General features: G+C 45.9%; 1 protein-coding gene across 1 annotated transcript in view; it reads left to right on the plus strand.

The window, feature by feature from the left end:
- The first annotated feature begins 442 nt into the window (after window positions 1–442).
- The window catches only part of LOC138487898 (NXPE family member 4-like), a 937,091-nt gene continuing 914,839 nt past the window's right edge, over window positions 443–22,694 (plus strand). Inside the window, exon 1 of the mRNA XM_069614522.1 lies at window positions 443–642. The gene's annotated coding sequence lies outside the window, so the exon portion shown is untranslated. The remainder of the gene's footprint in view (window positions 643–22,694) is intronic.

The following is a 22,694-nucleotide window of genomic DNA, read 5'->3' on the forward strand; positions in this document are numbered from 1 at the left end:
GTGGATAATGGACGTCATGCCAGATTCGAGCGTAAAAACGCCTCATTTCATTTCGTCTTTCACGGCTTGCTCCCGCCCGGCAAGTTACACCCCAAGAGGTTGCTGAGGACCTGTGAGTACCGCCCGGAACCACGAAAACATGAATAGCGTGGCAAAGTGGGCAAGCAGTACTTCCAGGTACTTGCTTCGGTGCGTGCGCAGTGCACGCGTGTTCTGCTTTTTATAATCAAGCCTCTACAGGGTGTTGCAAAAAGCGAGTCACAGCCTGCAACAAAGAAACAAAGTATGGGTATTTTTACTTTAAAACAGGCGGGGCTGATGTCTGATGTTATATCCTGATCACCTTATGGTAAATGGAGTGCCAATCAGTCCACAGCTCACAAGGAACGTCAGAATGAAGCAAAAGCAATCCTTTGTGCAGGAGGACAATAGAAACGTGGCAAGCGGTACTTCCAGGTACTTGCTTCGGTGCACGCACGTGGTGTGCGCGCGTTCTGCTTTTTATAATCACGCCTCTTGAGGGCGTTGCAAAAAGCGAGTCACAGCCTTATGGTAAATGAGTTCCAAACAGTCCACAGCTCACAAGGAACGTCGGAACGAAGCAAAAGCAATCCTGGGTGCAGGAGGACAATATAAATGCGGGTAAGCAGTACTTTCAGATACTTCTCAAACCATCTAACCCACCTGCTGCTGCGAAAGTGGCAGATGTGAGGACTGCCCCTCCTTTGGACCTGGAGATGGGGGGGCCTAAAACTACCCCTCTTGCCAAAAAGCAAAATCAAAGGCAGAAGGGACCCCCCCAACCTGGCCAAATCGAATGGTAGTCGGGCAGGAGTGCAGATCGTAGACAACATGCCAGGGGTTTAGGTATTCTATACGGTACACAATTGTCAAGTAGATGTACTAGAGGTGGTAGGATGTTTTAAGCTGAAAATACATTAGAATCTTGTCTATGGAGTCATTTGTTGAAGAATATATGGAAATGATTTTGATCTTGGAGTGCACCTCTCATGACCTCTACTGATGTTCAGGCCAGATCGAATATATTGATGCTAAACAATAGCTGTGAGGTACATGGTGAACCAAGAGTGCTATTTTTGCCATACCGCCCACCTTTACCACACATTAGTGTTAGCTATTTGGTTTCCTTTTTTTCATTTCTCTTAACTTTATAACAGCATGTCTTTTGAGGCTTTGATGCTCATAGACTTGATTATATCGCTCACACATATTTTAATATTGCATTACCCCTTTAGGAACTCGATTTCCCATAAACCTACTTGGCAGTACAATGCACTCCGAATGTTATGAATGTGTGCTGGAACTTGATCCCCAGTGCTGTGTTCACATTTGGCACGCACTGGATCCGTTGTGATTATTCACATATATCATACTTGTTTTTTTAGGCATACAGAACTCAGACGCGATGTTTGTCTCTCCATCATCATTACCAAACACTTTATATTATCTGACCAGCCTTCAGTCACTCACTTTTCGTTATTATGTTATTATTATTATATGACAGTAATTAGGCCACGTAGGGAACTTTTCTGTATTCTTCTGTTTGCTCTCTCTTTTTATAGTTTGGATTCTCACCTCATTACAGATAATGAGTATAGATGCTTGGATTATGGCGATAGACTGTGTCTTTTGTTTGGCTAGACACAGTGCTCTTCACATTAGCTTTGGTTCACCATTATCCCAAATAAGTAGCTTGCAAACCCCAGGGCATGTTGTCACAAGTATTGATGGCCACTCGTAGAGCTAGCTCTTTGAGAACAGAAATGTATTCAGATTTTATATAGATAATGATTTTAGTGTTGTTTTTCTTCTTCTTATCAAATTATTTGAGTGCTCTTCTCTTCCATAGTGTGAATTGCTATTGAAGAAGGGTAAGGGGAATGTTATCCCCGAAACACGTCAAGCACGAACTTCGATCATTTGCCTCCTCAAGGAATTATAAATGAATTAAATTAAATATGTTTCGAACATTATAGTACTTGAATCATGCATTATATGGTGTATTATGAAACTTCTGACTGTTTTCAGTACCTGGGTGTGCAGGGGACGGGAAGTTCCATAGATTGGACTCATTTCTCTCTGTTGATATTACGACCTCGTGTCGTGGCCAGTATTCCTCCCCTGAACCCAAATGAAAGAGTTTTTTCCTTGAAAACGTTAAGCTCATTGTAATATGAGAGGGTGTGCACTAACCATTTGCTATAATCTGCTTACAACACCACTCAGATACAGCTTTCCCTGGACTTACATTGCAGTCTCAGAGCATGCTTGGTTCACACTGTCTAGCTCAGAGGGCATTTCAAATTGCACTGCTCCCACTGTTCTGCTCAAAATGGACTCCGGACATCACTGTTCACACTGCACTGTGAATGCTGCACTTACATTGCACATCTGAGAATGCAGTGATCACATGGGAATCACACTGCCCCAAACATACGGTACTCGTACTGTATTTATAAAGGGCACTGAAAGTGTGCTGCTTACACTGCACTTATTCTGCACTGCTCACACTGCAACCACAGTGCTTTTTGGCATTGAATTAACACTGGCTGTTTACGTTGCACTGCCACTGTGTGTTGCACAATGCAATTCGGACAAAGCACTATTCACACTGCACTGTCATTGCGCTGTTTACAATGTGCAACTCGGATTTAGATTGCTTTAAGTAATGGCCTTTAATAAGGGAAAGAAATCCTGGCGGCCCCATGTTTCCTTGCCATTTTACACCCATTGCCAACAATAATTGTCAATGCCTTCCGCCGTATCTATACATTGAGGGCAAACTGACACGAATCTATGTATTCATCCTTGATTCTGCACATCAATTAAAAGGTGTGCATGGGCGAGACCCCCTTACCCCCCACCCATCTCCGTCTCCTCCACCTCTAAGCGTTCCTTTTAATGGCACCGATTCCTTGTTTATAACTTTTAAAAAAAAAAAACCTTTGCCCAATGTTATGGTCCAATTGAGTCTTTTTGGAAGGCCTTTTTTTTAAGAAAAATAAAGTATATCACGTCAACGGACTGGTCCGTTAAAGAAAAGTGTAATGGAAAATGCATCATTTCAAGGGGCCTGAAAGCAAATGTGCAGTCAATGACGTGTCACTGAATGGCCTCGTAAAACATGCATTGACTTTGCCAACGCCTGTTTTAAAAAAAATCAGCACAGCAGTTTGCTCAACAAGGACATACTTTAGCTATAGGGGTTTGTGAACAGATAAACCAGTACAGTAAAGCACTAGTGAGAATTTGATTTGAATACACCATAACTCTTATCTGCCTTTCTAATTTAAGGTAATATATTTCCTTCCTGGCGTTCTGAAATGACATTGAGGTAGGGGTGTAGGAACCAGTGAAGGTAAGGGAGCTGTGCCGGCCCTCGCACCCCCACAACTTTCCAGAGTGGGGCAGGGACGCTAGACAAGGAAGTATCCCCCTAACGTTCTTGAGCAGAGGACACGGGGCAAATGGGCTCCCACGGTTTTCTTGAATCAACTGCTGTCCCGAAGGCAACGGTAAACTGTAACAGTTGAAATCGCAGCATATCGCCATTGACCTTCTCCTGCTGCTCTACCAGACGCCCGTTTATCCATGAGAAGGACACAGGAGGGATCTTTGCAGCCTGCACATTGACCTGCCCACAATTTCCTGTTAAGTTTCTTTATTCAAACTGAGCAGGTAAATGCTGCATATTTTCTGCTTAGGTGATGATATTATTAATATGCATAATGTGAAATGGTGGCTTAGAGTAATGGCTGTGCCATGAGTAAAAATAAAAACAGCTAGAAACAAACATTTTATACATTACAGACTACGGGATATGTGAATAAACAGCAATCCAGAGAGCAAGTATGCGTTTAATACTGGCATACTTTGTTTTTACCCCCAACAGGGTTAGTAACACACGTAGGTCTTTAAGACGCAAAGAAATACTGCAATTTGATAAGGGCTAAATTGGGATACGGCAGAATCAATTCCCTTGGCTTTCACTGCTCTCCCTCCTCCCCAGACCTTTTGTATCTCCTATGATCCTGCTTTTAGCTATCATAGCTGTAGTCCCTTGGACAGATATTTACAGTAACACAAGCATGAAAGGAGTCAACTTTGTGTTCTATGATAATAATGTGTGTGTAGTAACCATTGTATGTGCAGATACACTGGGGTACCATGGCAGATGTGTGAATGGTAACAGATAGGAGGATTCTTTGTGTACTAGAAAATACACATATAGGAACACAAGTCTGTGTGCCTTCCAAAACTGTTTTAAATAGGGGGACATTGTGACATCTCAACTTCTGGGGCCCAGGGGTTCCAGCTGGGAATATCAGTTTCTAAACCATCAATCAGCCCCACACCTCTAGTACACCAGAAGGGATCAGAACATATTGTAATAACGAGCAAATCGTAAACCATCTTGCCAAATTTTGGTAACGTGGATGGAACGGCAAGCTCATCCCCGAAAGTTTGTGGATCGTTGGTTAGTTGCAACAAAATGCAATTATTACCCAATGATAAAAGGGACTGTCCAGTCAAGGTTGTATAAAAAAAAAAAACAGACAGTTCTAGCAACACTACGAATTACAACCCATCCTGTAAAGGAATGCAGAGGGCCAACTTTTTCAAAGAAGGAAAAGGAATGCACTCTGGATACTGACATGAGGGTAGTCAGTATGGTTAATAACCACAACAGTTTAAGGTTTCTTGGCTTCGGCACAAAGGGAGCAATGGGTCTTAAAATGTATGTAGGGGCCTTCTTGGAAGGACCAAGGGGACAGAACCACAATGTACCTTATGCTGTAGCTGGTCATGGTGCTCAACAGAGTCGGCTTCAGGGCACATTGCAGGCTTCTGCGAGTTCGAGACAGGAGTCAGCTGCGGGTATCAGGTGGCAAGACGGTTTGGCCTACACAGTGGTTCAGGTTCAGAAATCGTTGTCTCAGTGCTCATCAGTGGTTCTGAAGCACTGGTCACGACGTCTCAGTTGCCTTTAAGTGAGTGCGTCTTGACAACGGTCAGTGTTGCAGTCGGTTGCAGCTCAAGGAACTCGACTAGCCCGAAAATGTCTTAAAGTCGGACATATTAAGATGCTTGTCAAAGCACTTCTCCCAGCTTCTTCAATGGGCTTGTGTCATCCTTTATGATGGAAGGCCCAAAGCTGAGGAGTGTGTTGCAGGCAGCTGCCTCGTCCATTAGTTCTAGATTCAGAGACCTTCTGGCGCTTCCTACCTAGGAAGCTTGATGCAGAGCTTAGCAGGTCCTGCTGTGTGCTGGCTGGGTACCAGTTCTGGAGCGGCCTGAGGGTTCTCTGAGGTCTTTATCTCCCTCTGTTCCCTGGGCAATGTTTAGGGGAGGGATCTTGCTTCCCTCTTTGGAAGTCCTGGCCTTCCTTCACTGGTGGAAGATGTAAGGCAGATTGTGCGTTCAGCTAGGGTCCAATGATGAGTTCATCTTGCTACTCCTTGCAAAGTTTTCAGATGATCTACCAAAAGAGGGCCTAAACCCTCTTTTAAAGCCAAATCGGTCACTGTGATTGATATAGGCTAAGCCTACCTTAATTAACCAATTCTGTGGTCCGTACCGTTAATCTCCTATATGCATGAGTTCATGACCAGAGTTCTTTGCAACAGGAAGGGTAAAGGGGTGGAAAGATGTGGTACTAAGTCCCACCCATCTTCCTGTCTGTTGTTGATCAAAGAGTCTCTCTGGTTAATGGATCTCTTTGTGGTTCCTGTTTAAAGCGGCAGGCCTCCCTGGAAGCTGCAGTGAGACCAGACTCTCTGGCTCCTGCAAACCACATTCTCTCAACTGATGAATGGGTTCCCCATACTGGGAGGCTTACTGTAAACAGTAAGAAAGGATAGCTCAGGGGCAACATGTTTGTCTTGGAAGCATGAGAGTGCAATGCAACACAGGTTTGAATACTGATTCTGTGCATAGAAACCACTCGTTGCTATTAAGCGCATTATAATTGAGGAATTATAATAATAATAACACACAGTCCCACACATGACATTTCACTGTCAATGACACTGATGGCGGGAGCTGGCTTCAGGTGTACACTGTTGCATATGAAAGTTTGTTGGGGTTTTCCTGTCTTCTTTGTTAGCCTCTGTCGACTGTTTGCATTTTTAATATTTTTTTAAAATTTCTTATTTATAGAGCGCCGAACAGCCCGCAGGCATCGGGACACTTACAATTAGGTGCGAACATACAAAATTAGATGGGACATCGGGCTCTACGAACTGGTTCTTAGCTGACTGACCTTATTTGCAAATGCTGGTTTTTCGTTTTTTTCTGAAGATCATGTAGTTTTCCTCTAGTCTGAGTTTAATCGGAAAGCCGCTCCAAGTCTGTGCCGCTCTCACAGGGGAGGATCTCCCTAATCCATTCGCTCTTTTAGCTGTGGTGCAAGCAATTTGTCCCTGTGTCTCTGATTTTTGGGATCGGCTCAGGGTGTAAGAGACTGTCCGGTCGTTTCAAGTAGGCAGGTGCCTGTCCAAATAGGTGTCGATGTTCCAAGGTCCTAGTTTTAAAGGTAATCCTGTCTTCTACTGCCAACCAATTCAGGGCTTTCCTATCATCGGTAATATGTTCCCTTCTGGTCTTCTGTCTAACAATTTTTACTGCGTTGTTTTTAATAGTTTGGCACCTGGTTATGCAGCCTTTGTTTGCTCCTATCAATAGGGCATTTCTGTAATATAACCTGGAAAGTATTGTGGCCCTTGCAATAATGGCACTGTTCTTTTCGCTCAAATATGGTCTGATGTATTTTAACAGCCTCAGATAGTACTGGCAGTTCCAATTCAGATTATTGACATGCACGTCTGGGCCAAGTGATGCCTCCAAATAAATCCCATATGTTTTAACTTTTTCTGAGACCTGGATGTGAGAGTTCTTGATCTTTAAGGTTGAATATTCCTAGATCAGTTTAGCCCATGCTTGATATGATCCAAAGATCATCAGTTCGGTTTTATTACCATTCAAGCACATCCAGTTATCCTTTATCCAGGCCTCTATGATGTTTTATAGGTTCATCACTCTGCTGTTATCACTGTCGCAGCAACCACTCAGCTCTACCACAAGCTGCCTGTCCCCTACAAAGTTGGTAAAGTAGGCTCTGATTTTCTCCACCACTGTGCAGAGACACCTTAAATACAAGTTGAACAGCAGGGGGATAAACTGGCCCCTTGTGGTACACCCCAGCTGATGGGAATAGGGTCAGAACATTCTTCCCCACAATGGATAATAGATCTGCTTTCGGATAAAAAGGAGGTCACCCAACTGATGGCTTCTTTAGAGCAGTTCCCTGAGTGTTTTAAGGCCCATTGGAGCTGTTGGTGATCCAGCAGATAGAACGCGGCGGATAAAACCAATAACATGAACATGCCCGCTTTACCCTTGTCCATAATATTGAGCATGTGTGATTGGAGGTTCAACAAAGCCGTTTCGGTACTAAGTGCCATTCTGAAACCAGACTGTTGTTTATGGTGGAGGCCGTTGGTTTCTACAAAAGCTTGTAGCTGAGAGGTCACCAACTTGTCCATAATTTTCAATAGAAAATTGCAATTTGTGATAGGGTGGAGATTGCCTAGGGCCTTCTGGTCCAGGCTGGGTTTTTTCACCAGTGGTGTGACCATGACAGTTTTAATGGTCTCTGGGATGGTCTCTGGGATCCTGTTATCTCTAAAGGATGCTTTCACCATCCTAGTAAGAAAAGGGCAAAAGATGTCCTTATTATCTAGAATCAGTTTGCAGGTAGTATATTCTCGGCCCCGGATATCTGCTTCATATTCAACAAGAGGGTTTCCATGTCTTTCAAGGTGATGGGCTTAAACAGAAATCTGTTTATCGCTTTCTGCGTTTGTTGGTTCCCTATCACATTATGTAGGTCAGGCTGGGCTTACCACCTCTCTGGCCTTCCGGATTTTGTTACTGTAAGCCTGCTGGACTGCTTTGCAATCTTCTTGAGATGGTTTAAAGGGAGGGCACAGGGCCTTTGGCTTTTCTATAGACCTCAGGATCTGAAACAATTTGCTTGTAGAGTTTGCCTCTTTAATGTTTTCTTTATATTGTTTCTCTAGCTCCTTCCATTTGATCTTATTGGCTTCCGAAGGTTGTTTTATCCACCTATTTTCCATTCTTCTCTTCTCACTTATCAGTATAATTGTCTCTGAGGTGAACCATTTTTGATGGTTTATATTGGCCCTTACTAGTTTGTCTTTCATAGGGGCCTTCAGGTCAAGCAGCGCCTGTATTTGCGTATTGTAGGTTTTTATGTTTGTCACAGGTGTCGGTCTCTGACGTAACTAACATCATGTTTCCTAAGCACTGCTCTAGCAGATTTGTAGTCATTTTTTAAAAGGTATTTTAATAGATATCCTTTTATGGTCATTCTTTCTTTTAGGCATTAGTTTTTGTGTGGTCATTACCAATTCCACTTTATAATGGTCTGACCATATACAGGGCACCATATTCTGTATTGTGATGTTTAGGTTACAGGTTATCACCCAGTCCAATTGGTTGCCTTTCACTGTGGTGGGTTCTTTGTTGATAACTATGCAGTTGTACTCTATTCGCATGATGATTGCTGCCACCAGTTGAAGGGCTGAAGAAAAGAGCAGGGCGGATCCATGGCACCTTTGTTAGTTAATCAGGCTGACCATGGCAGGGGGAAGCTTGGTCCTCCCCCTTCCTGGAGAGGACATAGTGTACTCCTGCTGTCACATCCCAACTAAATATGACAGGGCGGACTGTGTCCACCCGGAGGCCACAGGTCTTTGTGTTTGTCATGGTGTGAGCATAGAAAAATTTGTGTGGATTAGTCCCATATATTTTCTTGAGGTTAGTCTACCATTCCATTTAATAAAACATTTTTTTAAAAAGCCCAGGCAAGCACACACCCACCGCGTGGATGGTCAAATTCCTCAGTCATCAGTTCCTCAAATGGCCAAATAATAAACACTACAATCAAGTGAAATAAGGATGCACAAATTCACAACCCAATGCTTCATACAGATATGACTGGCCCCCTCTATCCCACAGTTCAGGATGACCCGAAGACCCTCCATTACAAAAAGCCTCTCATCACTCCCCTTAATCCCATTTCTTCCCCTCTGACTACCCCCATGCTCCTGTTACATATTCCAACTTCTCTGCTACCTCTGCAGTCGACTTGTATACTCAGAACGTGCTCGATTTGTGCTATGCTCCCTTGCTTTCCAGCTAGATGTGTACATTCATAAGGTGTGAAACAAACGAAACAGAGGCACAGATTTAGTTTGCCTGTACATCCCGTAATTATGCCTGACTGCATACCACACACTATGAACAGCTTTTTGTAGTGTATTCCCATACATTCAGTGGTGCCCATGTGCAAAATGATGCCTGTTAGAGGCCTGAAGCAGCGGACTAATTTAGCAACTTCAAAAGCCTGTGAAATGTAATGCAGCACAGGTCCAAAGCCCCATCTTTCTCCTGGACAAGTGCAACACAAGAGTAGCTTGTCTGCAGATACATTACTTTTGTGATACTGGAAGCACCACCTATTAATAATGTGTGATACTCAACTGCTGTAGGCATGATTGTTTGGCGTCCTACTTTACTGCAACCATGTGCAGCCAATGTTGGTTCCCAACTGCACAACCATGCATATTAAAGCGTGTGAGAGAATACTACTGTGCACCAACTGCCTGTGCTTGTCTCCAGAGTACTGCACGATGCCATGATACATAGATTTAAATGGTGGCGTTGACACGCACTAATTGGAATGACCCTCCCTCACCAAATATGTTTAGCCATTAATCATGGTGCAGTCTGTGAAAAATAAAGAAGTACACATTAATATTCCTGAGTTTAATCTGCACAACGATAATACAAATGAAGTATCACTGTAGTTACACTACTTCGGCCAGACTGCACAGTGCCACCTACTAACCATGTTAACCATTTGACTTGGCGAGCATGTCATGTATTACTTTACAAACTTACCTCTAATTTATTATAATCTTACTGCATTTCAGTGGCATATTTGCCTTTTTACTACATACAAGGGGAAGACTAGTTCTCTCTCCTCTCCATCCAAGTTTAATATGATATGGCTCAAGGCAGGGGAAGAAGTTTTGTCTGTTTTTCTCTGGAGCACTCAATCTGCATCTCCGTTAGTGGTCTCTGCTGTACAAGAACCCATTCTGGCTCTCAGCAGGAGGGAATCCAATATGATTCTCTGGCTAGTAGGCCCCACAACTCCTAGAAACTCATTAGCATAGCTCACGTCAAGGCCAACATGCACCCACAAGATTTTATTTATTTATTTTATTGCTAGTTTTTAAAGCTCTTAATACCAGCGAGTGGTTTCTCTTCTTGGGTTCAGGATTCGAACCAGTGTTGCACCACTCATTGCCCCTTAGCTATCCTTCTGATGCAGAGCCTAGCAGGGCACGCTGTGTGCTGGTTGTGTAGAAGTTCTGGAGCGGCTTGAGGGTTCTCTGAGGTCTTTATCTCCCTCTGTTCCCTGGGCAATGTTTAGAGGGATCTTGCTTCCCTCTTTGGAGGTCCTTGCCTTCCTTCACTGGTGGAAGATGTAAGGCAGATTGTACCTTCAGCCATGGTCCAATGGTGTGTTCTTCCTGCTACTCCTTGTGAAGTCTTCAGATGCTCTGTCTCCTGAGCTATCCTTGCTGTAAAACCACCAAAACACCAGCATGAAAGTTCTGCCAGCCAATAAAGAAAGCTCTTGTCCCTTGTTTTGATTGCATTTTCTTCTGGTCAAAACACTGAAAACTATACAGTCACCTCAACAATCACTAAACTAAGCTCATTTATTCAGCTCTCCCTGAGAGTGGAATTTACTCCTGAGAATGGTATGTTGAATGCTCACTTTCACAGCACTTACAAGCAAGGAAACCCCATTATGAATGACCACACTCAAATGTGGCTTGATTGCATTGTTTAACATGTATCATACCATATGCATGTATGGCTAACACCACTTATCTAGCCTTTGAATGATATGTAGGCCTGGTCATTCTCAAATTGAGCCTGACAATTAGGCTTTTACGTTGACTGTATCTTTGACATATCTTACAAATGTGCTTGCAATTTGCATCTGATTGCATTTGTTTCTTGGTGTATGCATTCTGCATGCACAGTGTAACATAGCCCTCAACTGTAAACAGCTGCTCTTGAGATTGATAGACTAATGTATACTAGTAGTTTTAGTGATGTGCCCCAAAGAATACAGCTGAGTCTCAATACAAATGTGGTCCGTAACATTGCAATTCACGCTGCACTTGAACACTCCTCATAATACTTCTGTTATACTCTCACAACACTAGTCATCTCCACAGGTAATTGAACAGCCGCTTGAATGTATCAATACTATTTGCATGCAACGTCATGCTCTTTTTTTTAGTTCAGATCTGTTCACACTATGGTCTGTCAAAGGGTCTATTTACCCCTCGGCACTTCAAAGCCATAACAATGGCAGCAAGGCGTTATACAAATAAGTGACATAATATATCATCTGTGATAGTGGACTCCTGTAGGCACATGTTAGAGCCAGATTGCGTAGAGTTACCCATTAATAGCCTAAGATATGGCACCCATGTATAGCCTATGTGTAAAGCCTGTGGTGGTGCACTTCTATACGCCAAGTGATGCTGCCTGAGCCCACAGCGTTACACATTGCCATGGTTCATCGATCATAATGGTGGCATTCCCATCCACATCAGAATAGACCCTTCGCTAAAAATGTGTCAGTGCTTAGCTATTCATTATGGAGCATCCTGCTCCTTTTAAAGAAGAATAAGAATACATATAAATGCAGCCTAGGTAGAACAAATAATAATGCACTAGGCAGTGCAGACTAAAGGATATCTTACAGGCAACATTCTACAACTCAAGCCCAGATCACAGAGTAACCCTGGCTTTTACAAAATGGCCGAACCTATGCACACCAAAGCCATTTTGCAAATTTTAAAGGGAGTTGCAAACTTCTTTGTATTGGACGTCTCCCTCTTTAACTTCATTAGCAAATGTAGTAGCGAGTGATGGCATTTTTGTATTGTTTTTGTGGTCAATAACATTGTCAGTGTTTAGCCATTCATTACTTGGGCCAAACTGCAAAGTACTTCCTATTAACCACACATGGTAAAGGACTGTACCGGCAGCATGGAACACATTTGATTTAAATAATTGAACACATCTCTTCCCAATGTGCACATTTCCACTTGCAAAACACAAGTAGAAAACACACTTTACTGAACCAGGCGGCATGAAAGAAAACATAATCCATGTAAAGCAACAATCAGCACCGTCACAAAAGAATAAAAATACATGTCATATTATAAAGCTTTTATACTATGACAAATCACCAGCATAGTGGTCCTACAATGTCAGTACTTTGTCCTCTACAATGGCATATTCTGTCCCCGCCTGGGGTAACCAGACAGTATTCTGTGGTGGAAAAAGAAGGGAAAACGGGGCAAGACATGGGGGTGGAGAAAATCAGAAATAGGACACACAGAACCAACAAATTGGCAAAATAGAATGGGATAGTTATGTTATGTTATGCTGCAGAGATTTGAAAATGTGCCAAACCACCATGGTGCTGGTCTCATAGCACCTCAGACTGTTTGTAGTTTGGCATTTTGCATCCCCACCAGGGGTTTCATGTACAAGTTGTGAAAGAAAGAGATTTACAGGGTAATTCATGGAATAAATGTGCGCCGAAAAGGGGAGCGCAAATGTGAAAATCGCAGCGAAAGTGCACAACGAGTAGCGCACACAAGAAAAGGGGGCGGAACACGAGGCGTAACACGCGGAATGGGGAACAGTGTGTGAAAATGTCGGTGTTACGGGGCAAGTACCGCAGGTAAATGCTTGCAATGCCCACACGTGCGCTAACAACACGTATTCATGGAATTGAACAGGGGAAACCCGTGCGCCAAAAAAGACACGCTAATCCAGAAACACGTACGCCAGCAGGAAGCAGGCGTAAGCGGCCCCGCGCAGCATAAAAGTGCACGCAAACAACAAACAAGCTCATACACTACGATGAATATATCGTTCCTCGCAGCAGTGGTCATGGGACACCGCAGGAGGAGGATAGCCAGGTCCTGCATTTTTTTACCCAGGACCTGCCTTTTTGGGATGCCTGATGACCAGGTCTATGGGAGGTACAGGTGTCCACCACTAATAATCCTAGAACTGGTCAGGGAGTGGGAGGATGACCTCTCATAACCCACCCTGTACTCCCAAGCAGTGAGCCCCTTGGAAACGGGGCTCAATGTACAGCATTTCTTGGCTAATGGGTCATTTGAGCGGACAAGTGCCATAGTTGGGGGTGTCTCACAGGCCACGCAGTCACGCTGCCTACACCAGGTGTTGGCGATCATGACTGCACGCCCCTCAGTCCACAGGCAAATATACATGCCCAGAACACCTGCAGAAAGGCAGGCCGTCGTCCAGGACTTTTACGGGGTGGCACACTTCCCCAAAGTGCTAGGTGCCATTGATTGCACCCATGTGGCTCTACGTCCTCCCAGGGCCACTGAGCACATCTATTGAAACCGCAAGCACTGGCATTCCATCAACGTGCAGGTTGTATGTGATGCCAAGGGAATCATCACCTCAGTATATACCAACTATCGGGGTCGAGCCATGATAGTTTCATATTCCGAATGTCACCCCTAAACTGGGACCTGGAAGCTGGGAGGCATGGGACACATGGCTAATTGGTAAGTACAAATGCCTCTGCACATGCATGCATGTCAGACACTGAGAAAAGGGAAAACTCAACTAATGCCAACCATTATCAGCTCCCCAGGGGAATGTGCCTACCCTCTTAGCACCTACATGATGACGCCAATACGGAACCCCACCACACCACCCGAGGGAAGATACAACACAGCCCATATTGCAACCCGGGGCATAGTGGAGCGCACATTCAGAGTGCTGAAGTCATGCTTTCGCTTCCTTGACCGCTCTGGTGGGTAGCTGCTATATGCGCCTCCAGTAGTGTGCAGGATCATAGTGGCAGCATGTGTCCTGCACAATGTTACAACCTGGCGGGGCGTGCCAGTGGACATGGTGGTGCCCCCACTCCCCCAACCACATGCACGGCCGCTGCGCATGGGAGGTGAAAGGGCACATGGTGAGGCAGGCCGTACCCAGCTTGTGGCAAATTTCTTCACCTAAAATCCCACCCCTGCGGAGTGCACAAAGGCCTGGCACATACTAGCTGACAATTTATGATGATGACAAAAGGGACAGTCAACTGTCACAACCATACCACCCTGATATTGTTCCCTGGAAGTGCTACATTGTGTGCATCCATAGCTACTTAAACACACCCAATGCTGTGCCAGTAAAAGGCACACATTCATGCAGAATGAAGGACTACCCCCTTGTAAAATACTGCAACCAAATAGTGGCATGTCACCCAACCCCTCCCTAACCCAATCTCAGCTACCCAACACACCATGGCATAGCATGCTATGCGAAATCAACCACATTAATGCACAACACATGACACAAGTGCCACAAAGTGCACTGTCCCAAATCGAAACGGCCCAGAGACAATTTCCTCTCACTAATGAAAAAGAAACTGCACACATGAACAAATACTTACCAGCAAGACAAAACATTAGTACAGGATCCAACAGTGGCAACGTATGACAGTAAAAAATGAAAGTAGTGCAAGTGTCACAACCTGACAAAGGCAGCACATTGGCCCCTTGCAACTGCAGTTTGGTGCTGATAGGCAAATGTGGCAGTGTACTGCATACAAAATGAACTGCATCTGCAATGGAGATGGGCTTGTTAAGGCATGAAGAAGCTACATGTAATACTATATACAAATCAACCATGCAGTGGAGAAATCAACACCAATCCCCACTAGGGATGTATACACAGTTTGGACTACAGACAGCCCACACAACTTATGGGAGCCCAATGCTTCTGTGTAAGTTACTGTCACTTGGTCACACCCTTTGCGAGCCCATGGAAAGGGGAAGCAGGAGGGGCGTGTGTGTCAGGAACCCAAGTTTCTAACCCAAAGACAGGACAAGCCTGCATGTGCCCAGCTGGAATTCACAGTGGATGCCTACGGGAGACACACAAAGCAACACACTGTAACATGAATTTACAAACTGAAAGAAAATGGTTATGAACTAAAAAGTAAATAAGTAAATGAAAAATGAACCAAATAAATAAAAGAATAAAGTAAAAATCAGAATACAATTTAAATAAAATAATTAAATTACATTTTTAAAAAAAAATGAAATATGAAATGAAAACGAAAATAATAAATAGAAAAAAGAAGAAAAAAGATAATAAATTAAATTCTAATTCTAATTTGCAATTTGGCATGAAATATGAAAAAAACAAAAGAAAAAAGAAAAGTCAAAAATGGCATGTGTCGACTGGGGGGGCACCCAAGAGGGAGGAGGTACAGGGTGCACCCCAACACCCACATGCGTGGATGTTGAGAAAAAAAAAATAAACCCTCCATGGGCTCATGGCCTGCACGGCTACCCTACAGTGGGTGAACTGCAGTCGCTGTCATCACCCTCTAGTGGTATATTAGAAGGTGCGCATGATATGGGACGCAGACCATGCAAAACCCTGGCATGCTCCTCCATGGCAGCAAGCATGTGGGTCTGAAAGGTTTGGTTCTGCAGGATGATGGTACGGAGATCCCCATGCAGCACCTCACGGGTAGCACGCATTTCTGCCTGCAAGGCCTCGTGTGATGCCCAGATCTCCTCACAGGTTGCCTGGAGCTCAGCTGAGAGTGTTCATGTCAGCTGCTCCAGCTGCTGTTCTGACCTTGTACTCTGGGACACCTCAAGTGGACCCAGAGTATCTCTGAGGGACCTGTGTTCTAACCTCAGGGCATCCCTGCGGGCCTGTGACTCTGCAGATATGCCTGTGTGCAGAGTCTCCAGTCCAGCCCTTCGGTCCCTGTTGGACACCAACATGTCCTTCCTGTGTGAGCGGCACATGGACTCTGTTGCCTGCTGCTGGAGCTCCACCTGCTTTTCAGGGGGGAGAATGGAAGTGGCCACCTTATCCACGGCCTGAGCCATCATCTCACATGATGCCCCCTGTTGTGCTGCAATACTATACATGGAGTTCTCCCACACAGTATTGCCTGGTGGTGCATGGCCACCACGTTGGCGCGCACCACACCTGTTTGGGGCAAGGTGATGTGCACCTTGGTGTGCTGGCACTGCCTGAGGCTGCAGGACTGCATTCCTCCTTGGATCTGCTGGCCCAGGATTAGGAACAAATATAGTGGCGCATGACCCTGCACCCGTAACCGCCAAAGGTGGACTTTCCAACACTGAATGCCCCGTAGAGGGGTCTACCTCCAGTGCAGGTGGGTTGGACAGAACAGCATCCCTGCCAGAAACACTCACCTGCAACGGGACATTTTTCTCAATGTCAGATTCAGCACCTGAGCCATAGAGGTCTTCAGAGGTGTACCCAGAGACACCCGTGGACAGGATGGTCTGTAGGAGTAACCAATTTTCACCCACCACCACCCCACCTCCTCCACTGATGCTTGGTTGGGACTGAGAGTACTCCTGCCTTTGCGCCATTGCCTCCTCCTCAACAGCATCTAGTGCCTCATCACCTGCAAAAACATAAAAGAAAAGTAATGAAGACAGGCATGAGCAGCATAGCCCACACAAATGGGCATCACAAGGTACACATTGAATACATAAATGACACATGTCACACATGACACTAACTGTGGCATGCATGCACTGGTAATGAAGTGGAAGGGGAGCCAAAAAGCAGACACTGAGGACTCCAAGATGGAAAAGCAACACTTGTGCTGCATGATGGAAAAAAGCCAGTGTTTACTTATACAGTGATGGCAGGCACATGGATACATCAATGGTTGGTCACTTGGACATGAGAGAAGTCAATTGTCATGTTGAACATTCAAACAGGGCCCCGAAGTGATGGTGTGCAGGGCATGTATAGGTGCACAATAGTAAATTAGCCTGATTGATGAAATCATTCCCATAATAAGTAAAGAAACTTGGACCATTGTGGGGTGAAATCTATGTCTGAAGTATGGTGAATTTGGGGCAGAACGGCACAAAAATGTGTGTTAATCATGCAAAGGATTCCATCAATCCGGCAGAATGAACAGGAAAACAGTATGAACAATGTTGTCATGATGGCAGTTGAAGTGCAAATGCAGTAATCGGGTGCAAATTGTTCGCTGGGGTCAGAAGGGATACTGTAAAACCCAAACCCAAGGCCGGGGGATGGTTTGACGGCACCACATGAGTGACCCATAGCAGTCATGACTACACAGCCACACCTGGCACTCAATCAGAACACATCACCCAAGCAACATACACATGGTTTGCACACACATGCATGTCCACTCACCAGACATTGCCTCAAGATCTGGTAGGTCTCCCACGCCTTGGATCTGATCCTCTGTGATGAACCCTCCAGCGATTGACTCATGTACTGTGAGTACTTCCTCCTCTGGTGGAGACCCACTGCCAGTCACCAGAGTAGAGGCATGATTGGATGCCAGCTTTTTTTTTGCTCTGCGTTTGAGGTCATTCCACCGCTTGGTGAAATCATCAGCTGTGCGCCTCACGAATCCAAGGGAACTAATCTGCTCTGCGATGCACTGCCAGTGGGCCCTACGTTGAGCAGTCGTAGTCTTGCACCCTGCAGTCACCAGCATTTTGCGGCCATGGGCCAACATGTAGCCCACAAGTGCGTCTAGTTCCACATCATTGAAACTCTGCTTCCTTGACGTGCCGGAGTGGGGAGCCGTGTCTGGGATCCCAGCCTGTACAGCAAGAGCAGCCTTCTTCCTCTTGAGAGGTGGTGGGACCCTGAGTGGCCTACGCCGCTCTGGTTGGTAGGGGCTGAAGTGCAGGTGGACTGGGCACTGGAAGTAGCCAAAGGCACAATGACCAAAGGTCTCACTGTTAGGGAGAATTCTCATTTTATGGCTAATTTCCCTCACCCAGTGAGTCCCCCAGCAGCTTTGCTGGATTTCTGGAGTCGATTTTTTTCACCTGGTAAGAGTGTGAGCTTTCCCCCCACTCTTACCCATGTTTTGCCATGTGTCTTCTACCTGTTTTTGTGATTGTGGACTCTGGAGTACACCACTTCAGTAGTCCCCTTCTTTTGTGTGTTACACAGCACCTTCAGTGCAGTGACACAGGGTTGTCTTTTGGACTTCCCACTGACTCCATATCTGAGGCTGACTACAGTCCCCCAGAAAAGGGCAAACTTGCCATTAACTTTATCTAGTCATTTGACCACAGATCCAGTAAACCCCATTTTACATGGAGTACTGGAAAGGGTTACTCCGTATCCCTTTTTATCTGTACCTCCTAGAGCATTGTTTCGCTCTTTTAACATTTAGACTTGGCTGGTGGCAGTGGTATCTCCCCTAACTTTTCTACCACAATTATATTATATAAATATATATATATTATATAAATATATATATATTATATAAACATGGTATTGTTTTAAACCCACTTGACCAAATACTTTTTCTTTTGGCTCCGGGTGGGTTTATTTGCCATTTCTTTTTGTTAAAGTCCATCTTGTGTTTTACTTTGTGCGGAAAACCAGGTTTGCCTCCTTTGTTCACTGTCTTTTGGCGGGCTTCTGCCAAGAATCCCTCCTCCACGCGCCTGGGTGTCTAGGTGGGCTGAATGTGTGGGAGGGGTGTAGTCACCCCCTGCACAGGGTATCCTAGGAAACCCAAGTCGCACTTTGCCAGGATTGGCTGAGGTGGTTGTCTGGGTAGGACAACCCCCTGCTGCTTGATTGACAGCCTGGCTGTGTGAATGGTGGATTTTCGTATAAAAGGCAGGTCTCTTTGGGCTAGAAGTCAGATTCACCACTGAAACTACAAGGAACTGAAGAGACACGGAGAAGAAGACAGCTGCTGCAACTACCCCGTCCCGGTGAAGCCCTGCTGCAGTCCTGAGCTATCTACCTTTCGATGACCAAAGAAGATACAGTCCAGAGTCTTCTTCCCTTGAGCCTGATGGGGATAACCAGCTCATCTTCCACAGCCAGAGGATCCTCTTCTTGGTCGAAATTGCTGCACACTGCTGTAGTGGTCCGGATAGCCATCTGAAGAGCCTCTTCTGTTTTTAAGGAGCGCACCTTTTATTCACCGTCGCAGCTGCCGGCTTCATCCCTGTGTGGTGCAGATCCCTCCAGACATCCTCCTTCGCACCGAAACTCCAGGAACCGTGGGTCTGCAGGAAACCAACAGGAACGACTGCCGTGGCACCAGCTTCCTCTTTGAATAAGGTACTGTGTTCTGCTAGAGGAATTAGGGTGGATCCCTTTTCTTTGCCTCCAAGGCTTGCCCTTGTTTTCCCTCCTTCTTATAACTTTTGCTTCCTCTGTTGACAATATCTAAGTACTCCTGGCAACGTTGAATCTTGAACTGTCTGACTGTGTGATCCTCGACAACAGGAACCCGGTTCCACTTGACACTGGCTCCGGCCTATTGACTCTTGAATTCCGTCAAATAGTGTTCTCTGATTCTGTCTGCCTTGAAAAAGTATTGCCTATGATTTTTGCCCCCAACTCTCTCTGGTTAACTCAGGTGCTAAGTGTGTTTTTGCCCCAGTAACATTTCTTGCTGCGGATACGCTTTTCTCTAGTAAGACCGAACTGTCATTACTGTCAAAAAGTGATCGCAAGTGTATTCCCGGTAACGTCTTTTGTTTCATAACACCAGTCTGTTAAAACATAGGGTACTTACCTTGAGTTAGAGTGTGCCAAAGTGAATTGATTGGTTGTAGTGTATTTTACGTGTGGTTTTGAATTAATAGAAGTGTTATGTTAGTAACAAATGGTTTAAAAATAAATGTACTTATATTTTTTTACCTGAAACCTTTAGTCAGTGCTTGCTTGAGTCACGGTAATTGTGGTCCCTTTGTGTAATCTCTGCTACTGCTCATATACTCTTGAGATAAGCCTGGCTGCTCCGCTACTGCTACCACTTTAACCTAGAAGTACAGGCTTGTACCAAAGGTAAAACTTGTATTGCCACCTGTAGTCTTAACTGTGTGTAGTGGTCCCTAAGGGCACTGCACAGGATTCTACCTAACACTCACTGAAGGCATTGGCTGCTGGGTGATGTTGGCTGGACCAACCTTGGTCTGATGTGTCATGATGCCTACCCCCGGAGCACCAGGCCAGGCCCAGCACCCCCGGGAGCAGGCATCACGCCCCCGGGTAAAAGCCCAGCGGCCCTTTATAGGGGCTCTTTGGACTCTGTCCTGGCGCCGTTGGCGCCAGGCTCATGTTGGACATCAGTCCTGGCGCCATAGGCGCCAGGCTCATAAAGGGAAGTGTTTGGTGCACTTACCTGAAGCAGACCATGCTGCACACTCACCTGATGCAGACCATGCTCCATGAAGAACCAAGCCAAAGGAGGCTTAGGAGGGACTATTTTTCTGAAGGAACTATTTTGTTACTTGGGTGGGGCTGTGGAAGAATACTCACCTGGAACTTCTTCCAAGGCTATTTAAGCCACACCCGGACAGCCACACGTGCTTCGCGTTGTTCTGCATCCCAGCAGCTGAACGCTCACCGTGTCTGCTCCTGCACCTGGACTCCAGCCACGCCCGCCTCGAGCCTGGAACACCTGTAAGGGAATAAGAGAAGAGAAAGGTGAAAACCAAGAACTATTTCAACCTTCTTACCTGCATCCAGAATCTTCACGCCAGCATTCCTGAAGGAAGACTTCCATTTAAAAGCACAGCGTTGCTCGCTGCAGCGCCGCGCTTCACTCACCTGTTCCCGAGACGCCGCCCGGCTCCATCGCGCCCCTCAGTGCACCACGGTCGCCACATCTCTGCACCGCACCTAAGGGAGAGAAGAAGAGACAAAAGGTGAGCAAGGGAACACAAGAGGAAAGCCAGATTTTCAGCCATATTACTTACCGGCTATTCTTGGTGAGCCATTCCACATCTCGGGTCGGCGCCACATCTCTGGCAGGTACCGCACCCCGGCCCCTATGGGGAAAGGACAAAAGACATTACTGGGGAATTATAAAGACATTTAGAGGGGTCGCCCTCATCACTGACTCACCTGATTTTACCCCGGCAATTTAACCCCTCAACGTATCGCCTTTGTTCTGCACCTGAAATAAAGGACAGAAAAAGACAACATAAAAGGAGGCTCACACTTGAACTTTTGCATCTTCCTACTTACGGCGTATCGCTCAGTAAAGTCAAGTGGATTTGCCAGCGCCATTCTGAAAACCAGTGAAGTAACTGGACGAACGCGTGCCCCTGCACCAGAAGCAGGATGGAGAGTTCATCCTTCCAAACCATAAGGTGAGCTTAAACCGGGGGTTTTGGAGGAAGTCAGAGGAGAACGAAGGGGGAAAGGGGGAAGCAAGCACATTATTCAGCAGACAGTTAATCCCCTTTCTCATCTGCAGAAGGATATTCCTACGGGCCAGACAAGCAAGATTTGGGGGTCCTGTTCAATCAGTGGTCTGAATTCTGCGCATCACGCTTGAAGAGGCCACAGCAAACCAGACCAGACCAGCGCCTCCGTGGGAGCCAGGTGAGCGTTACATGATGGTCTTGGACCAACACTGTCCTGGCTGTGTGACTTGGATCTGGGGTGGATTTAGCTGCAGCTGCCCCTGCAGCCTCCTCAGCCTGGCTACTTGGGGCAGCAGATGACATTGCTGCCCCAGATCCACGTGGCCTGGTGACAATAACTTTCGCCGCCACACATGGCTTTGACTTGGTGACACGGAAGTTGGCCTGTGAGTCATCCTGTGCCAGTTCGGTCAACAATATTGGCCGGGTTAACAAGGCCTGAGCTGGGATGGTGTCAGCTGCATCTCCCCGACCCATTGGGGGGGCCATAGGTGTCCCTGATTGGTCCTCCACACACTGGCCTCTTGGGCCACCCTGCACATCCTGGCCACGTCCCCTACCGCAGACACCTCTTGGAGGTCGGCCACCTTTGCCTCCCTTACCACTTGGTCGCCTCCCAACCATGGCACTGTTGTTCTTGTGCGAATGGGAGGTGCAGTAAACAATTGTCCTGGGCATTTGGGGTGAAGGGGGCAGGGTACTAAATGGAATACGCTCGCTAGTGCTCTAACAAGGCTGTCTGTGATGCCGGGGGGAAGATGACAGGTCATGCAACGCTCAGGCACCCTGAAAACAAAATTTAGCATGCACGCGACCCCTGGTAGCCCACGTGCGTGGAATAAAGCACCTGCACTACGCTGTGGCACCCAGAAACACAAAAATAAGTGTACGCGTGGTACACGCAGGCTACAAAGACCTTTAAATGGGTATGCGACACACGGGGACAACCACAGTTGAAAAATACATGCGCGACTCACTGTCTGCCTGGGAAAAGAACGTGAAAAAGACACGCGTGTGCGCGTTGGAAATACCCCTGCCAAAAGAAGAATTGAACGCTGTCTGAGCATACAAGGAATACGAACTGGAACCGACAAGAAGTACAAGAATCACCCGCTCGCTCTCCACTAAAAGCACGTACAAGAAAATGGCATCCTAAGCGTACGTTTTAACCCAGCCCACACGTGCAACGTTACTTACGCGCATATGCGCTAAGGGCCTTTCCTCGAATTACACGCTGACGTGCAGTTTTTT

Source organism: Ambystoma mexicanum, chromosome 9, assembly GCF_040938575.1.
Source record: "Ambystoma mexicanum isolate Mex_15411 chromosome 9, UKY_AmexF1_1, whole genome shotgun sequence".
In the NCBI taxonomy this organism is placed as follows: domain Eukaryota; kingdom Metazoa; phylum Chordata; class Amphibia; order Caudata; family Ambystomatidae; genus Ambystoma; species Ambystoma mexicanum.